Source organism: Mus musculus, chromosome 11, assembly GCF_000001635.26.
Source record: "Mus musculus strain C57BL/6J chromosome 11, GRCm38.p6 C57BL/6J".
In the NCBI taxonomy this organism is placed as follows: Eukaryota; Metazoa; Chordata; class Mammalia; order Rodentia; family Muridae; genus Mus; species Mus musculus.
Genome location: NC_000077.6, coordinates 53,501,138 through 53,507,137, shown reverse-complemented (window position 1 = coordinate 53,507,137; position 6,000 = coordinate 53,501,138). Strand labels below are relative to the sequence as shown.

At 47.0% G+C, this 6,000-nt stretch overlaps 1 pseudogene; it reads right to left on the bottom strand.

Annotated features, from left to right (window-relative positions):
- On the bottom strand, window positions 5,277-5,999 carry Rpl9-ps3 (ribosomal protein L9, pseudogene 3; annotated as a pseudogene).

Genomic DNA, 6,000 nt, shown 5'->3' with positions numbered 1-6,000 from the left:
AATTTGTACATCAGTGAAGTTCCTGTTGAAGAGACAGGCAGGCTTTGCCCATCCTTCTGACCATGGACATTTCTGAATTGTGTTAGCTTTCCTTAACTGTGACCACACACCTGAGATAACTGGTTTACAGGGAAGACTTATCCGGGCTCATGGTTCCAGTCTGCCGTCACTTGGTCTTATTGGGGCCCATGACAGCATCATGCATTATGTCAGGGAGCATGTGAGAGAGAAGGCCTGCTCATCTGATGACAGCAGCAGTGGGGGAATGGGGTGGGAGGGGTACTGGGATCCTGATATCCCCTTCATGGGTATATACCCAATGACCCAATTTCTTTCCACCAGGCCTCACCTTCTGAAAGTTCTACTACTTTTCAAAAGTACCACAGGCTAGTCCCAAGTCTTAAACACATGGCCTAAGACAGACAGTGTAGCTCCAAACTGCAGCCTGAACACTTAGTCATTATACCACGACAATTTCCTTATAAGCCAGAAGTGATGGCTCAGAGCTTGTGACCCCAACATTCAACAAGTTGGGATGAAAGGGTTGCTGTGAGCTGTCCAGCCTGGGCTACAGTGTAAGAGCCTATCCCAAAAAAAGGTAATAAATAGATTTATTAAACACTTACTGTATGCTGTGAGCAAAATAATAATAACAATGAGCCAAGGCATAGATACTGCCTGCCAGTATTCAGACTTCAATGTGAGAACATATATATAGCACAATTTAACCCCAGCATTCAAGTAGCAGTTACAGACAGATGATCTCTGATGGTTTCAGACTAGCCTGGTCTACATATCGAGTTCCAGGATAGCCAAAACCACAAAGAGAGATTTTGGCTCCAAATAATAATAATGATAATAATAATAAAATAAATAACTATAAGTGTATAGCCCAGTTCATTTAAGAGTTTTCTTATGGGTCTGTGAGAGGGCTCAGTGGGTCCAGTAGCTTGCTGTAAAGCCCGACAGCCTGAGGTTAATCCCTGAGACCTGCATGGCAGAAGGAGAGAACCAACTCCACACCTTGTCTTCTGCAGTACAGACACCTAAATACATACTTTTTTTTTTTTTTCAATTTTAAAGAGTTGTCTTAGGGCTTCCATTGCTGTGAAGAGACACCATGACCAAGGCAACTCTCATAAAGGACAATATTTAACTGGGGCTGGCTCACACTCTCAGAGGTTCAGTCCATTATCATCATGGCAGGAAGCATGGCATTGTGTAGATATAGTGCTGGAGGAGCTGAGAGTTCTACATCTTCATCGTAAGGAAGCCAGGAGCAGACTATCTCATGGGCAGCTAGGAGGAGGGTCTCAAAGGCCACCTCCACAGTGACACACTCCAACAAGGCCACACCTCCTAATAGTGCCACTTACTCCCTGGCCTAAGCATATGCAAACCACCACAAGAGTCTTTGTTGTTGTTTAGCTCATAGGCACTACATATCAGCATTGTGAAGCTCAAATCCTGAGTTACATCTCTTACTACCAACTTCCTGTCCCTTTATCCATCTCATCCACCTAACTAGCCTCTGTGGACTTTTCCAGAACTCTGTTCCCTGGTGAGCACCAGTGTCCCTATTCCTATTGTCTGTGTTTACCGGAAACAGACATCTGAGGACTCCATCTTGCAAAGACTGCACCCTGTGCCCAGATGGCCTGGGGGGACAGGGACACACACAAATCAGGAAGTACCTTGGCTTGCTATCCCCTGCTGGCACCCAGAGGCCAACACAAGGGGGATGGGGACCCTGAAGGCTCCCTTGCTGGGGACATCTGGGCGGAGGCTTCAACGCTAATTTGCTGTGGTCAGCAGCAGCTTCCAATAAAAAAAAATGAGCCCACCCAAGGCAAAACAGTCTCCAGGAACATAGCCAAGGCCTCGGGGAGCTACATGAGTCTTCCAGGTCCCCACTGAGAGTGTGACAGCAGGTCAAATCACAGTACAAAAACCCCATCTGCTTTCTCTGCATGCTCCAAGCTGCTCAGAACCGCTTGAAGAGAGAAAGGACCATGGCCTGCTGCCTGACTATGTTACATGCCCAGCAGGCCTTCCACAGGGCAATCCTGCCTGGTCACCTCCCTGCCCCACCCCCTGACACAGCTTTCCCAAGGATTAATGCCACCCCCTACCCCATTGCCCACCATCTCTTCACACTTGGCCTAGGCCTTGAAATCTAGTCAACAAACATGACTGAGGGGCCGACTTGGCCCTGGAGCCATGGGATGAATCAGGCCTTGTTCCTGTCCTCACAGGGTCATGGGGGCCAGGAAAGAACGCCCAGTAGGCCTGGTTGGTCAGCTGGCCATCCCAGGCTAGCCTCAAAACCTTCCCCTCAGCCCACTCAGCACCGAGCACCCACCCAGGACTGTGCCACGGTGACTGAGCTCCGTGACGACTATGCCCTAACCGCTCCTCAGAGCATTTACTTATTTCTTTTTCTTTTTCCATTTTCATTATGTGTGCGTGGTGTGCATGCATTTACACAGATGTTTTCCCTTTTACCTTACTCATTGAGGTACGGCCTGTCAATCAAACCCAGAGCTTGCCAAGATGGCTCATCTTGCTAGCCAGCAATGGGGTCAGGGGTGGGGAACTCACCTCCACCTCCTGAGGCTGAAATTACAGGTGGGCCAAAACACCGAGCAATATTCGTAAACTTACTTGGGTTCCTGGAATCTGAACTCTGACCCTCACTTTGCAAGGCAAACATTCTTACCACTGAGCCACCCCACCCCCACTCTACCACAGCCCTTCTCAGGTTATTTATTCTTCTCTGCAACCTTCTTTCCTCACAGCTGAGCTCTCTTCACTCCTTCATCTACCCTCTTACAAGACACACACACTCCAAGACTCTACCAGCTAAAAAGTCTTGGATGGACCCCAATTTCTTTGGGCCCTTCTCATTGGCCCCTTGCCTTATGCTGTCCAAGCTCCTGAAGAAATAATCTATTCAACTTCGTCCTACCGTATAGCCCTGGCTGCCCTCAAGTTCAAGATAGTGCAGCCTCAGGGTCCTCCTCTTTGCTGAGCACTCTGCTCTCCAGCTCACTGTGTCTAGGGTCTCCCGTGTTTTGTCACATACCTTAAAGGAAGCTGTTTTTTGTGTCCATCCTTTCAGAGCTGGGAACATAGGATCTGGATCGAGTAAAGCAAGGGCTTTATCACTGACCTAAGCCGCAGCCCTTGAGGAAACTGTGTTGCAACCATCAATGACCCCTCAATGACTAAGCCCAATGGCTTCCTGAAGTGTCTGAGCCTACTCACGGAAGTACACCCCCTGTCACCTTCTCAGGAATATCCAATATGCTTATTGAAAATAGAGTCATATATCAGAGATACTACAGAGGAAAGAGGGGGTCCTTGTCACCCGACTCTCCTTTCTGGGTTGACACATTTTTTTTCCTTTTTTAAAAAACATTTATTCATTGTGTGTATGCACATGCACACACACATATACACATGAAGGCCAGAGGACAGCCTGCAGAAGTGAAATTTGGCCTCCACAGGCCCTCCACAAATGTAGTACATGAACGTACGCGCAAGCAAAGCACCCATTTGCATGAAATCAAAAGAAAGGCAAATAAGTAGAGAAGTAAATGTTTCTAAATCTTTAAGGAAAATGGGGCTAGAAAGGTGGCTCAGTGAGCAGAGTTTGCTCTGTAAGCATGAGGGCCTGCGTTCAAATCCCCAGCAACGGTGTGGCAAATGTGCGTGGTAAAAACTCCGGCAACTTCAGTGCTGCGGCAGAGAAACAAACCTGCAGACCATGCCGATGCATCAGCGAGATACATCAGTGAGCTGACCCTTCTGATGGAGCAAGACCCCATCTCAAAATAAGTAAGCAAGCAAACAAACAAACAAATAAATAAAGAAGGTGGACAGGCGGCAGCGGCAGAGATGGCTCAGAGATTAAGAACACTTACTGCTCCTGCAGACTATCCAGGTTTGATTCCTAGAACCCAAGTTGTGTGGTTCACAACCACCTATAACCCCGGGTATGTGGGATCCAATGCCTTCTTCTGGACTATGAAAGCAGGGATGTGCACGCACACGTGCATACACAGCACACCTACACACACACCTACACACACACACCTACACACACACACACACACACACACACACACACACACACACACACACGCTAAAAATAAATTTTGAAAAAAATGATTAGGTTTAGCCATTAACCAGACAGGCACACAGTACACATACACACACCACACAGCCACCGACCCACACAGTCACCCCCACAAGCCACCCCCACGCAGCCACCCCCACACAGCCACTGACCCACACAGCCACCGACCCACACATCAAAACATAGAATGTAGACCACATAACAAGAAAAACAAAACCCAGAATGGCTTAAAATTTCTCATTAGGAGCATTGATTGCTTAGAAGAAAATGCGTCAGAGTTCTCAGGGAAAAGTATTTTCAACTCAGAATTCTATAAAAAGCCACAGCATCAACTCACCACGAGAGAGGGGTGGGTGTGCGAGCTGGAGAGATGGCTCAGCAGTTAAGAGCATTTGTGCTCAGCACCTACATCACCTCGCTCTAATGGCCTATAACTCTGTTCCAGAGGATCTGATGCCCTCTTCTGGCCTCCTAGCTACACAGATGTGGTACACAAATAGACATGCACACGTGCATGAACACACACACCATACACACACATGAACGTGAGCATAAATAAATCTTTTCTTTAAAAGAGGATGGGAAGTTCACAAAATAAATGAATTAGCAGTAAATATAATAAGAAATGCACACATGTGGGTGGTAGATGAGGAGAGAACCAACCAACTGCTACAAGCTACACACACACACACACACACACACACACACTGTGGCATGTGTATATGGACATACTCTTATCCACAATAAACCAACTTCCCCTCCCCCTCCCTTCCCTCTCCCCTCCCCCTTCTTCTCCTTCCACTTCTTCTTCTTTTGTTTTTAGAGACAGTGTTTCTCTGTGTAGAACTGGTTGTCCTGGAACTCACTCTGTAAACCAGTCTGGCCTCGAACTAAGAAATCTGCCTGCCTCTGCCTTCCAAGTACTGGGATTAAAGGCGTGTGCCACCACTGCCCAACTTATTTAAAACTTAAGTGAAATCATCACTCCATGTGATTACATTTTTTTCCCAGGATTTCTCTGTGGAGTCTTGGCTGTCCATGGCTCTGTCCTCTGCTTGCTTGAGCACAGAGATTAAAGGCATGCATTGCCACACACACTCCAGCTCAATTATTATATTTTCTTTTTATTGTTTTCTTTTTTTTTTTCAATATATAAGTCTTTTATTCTCCCCAAAGAGCCAAATTGTACTTGTGATCAGGATCTCGTTTCTGAAGTCAGGAAACTGAGGCTTCCTCACTCTTCAGCCTGCTGCACGGTTCCCTTCTCAGACACATAGATGCCGTCCAAAAACTTCCTGAGATCTTTGTTTTTAACTGCAGTGGCTTGCTGAATCAGAGCGGCTGAATTTGAAACAAGTTCAACATCATTTCCTTCAAGGATTAACGCATCGTTCCGGGCTTGAGAGACAGAACAAGCAACACCTGTCCTCATCCGAACCCTGCAGATGGATTTTTCACCCAAGAAATTTCGGATTTCAACCAAAGACCCATTCTCCTGGATAACGATGTTGATGGGGAAGTGAGCATACACAGACCTCATCCTGTAACAGAAGCCCAGTGTGACACCCTTGATCGTGTTCTGAACATGACTGTAGATGGTTCTGATGGTGGCCAGTTCCTTTCTGTTACCCCACCATTTGTCAACCTGGAGCCTTTTGCTTTTCTTTCCAGGAAGACTTAGCTCCACACTGATGTGATTGAAGTCCCTCTGCAGAGTCCCCCTGGGGCCCTTCACAATGACTGTGCGCCCCTTCAGAGTGATGTCGACATTTTCGGGAATGTGGACAGTCTCATTGCTGAGAATGGTCTTCATCCTCGCAGTAGATGGGGCAAAAAAGCCTTTTTATCATTTTCATCCA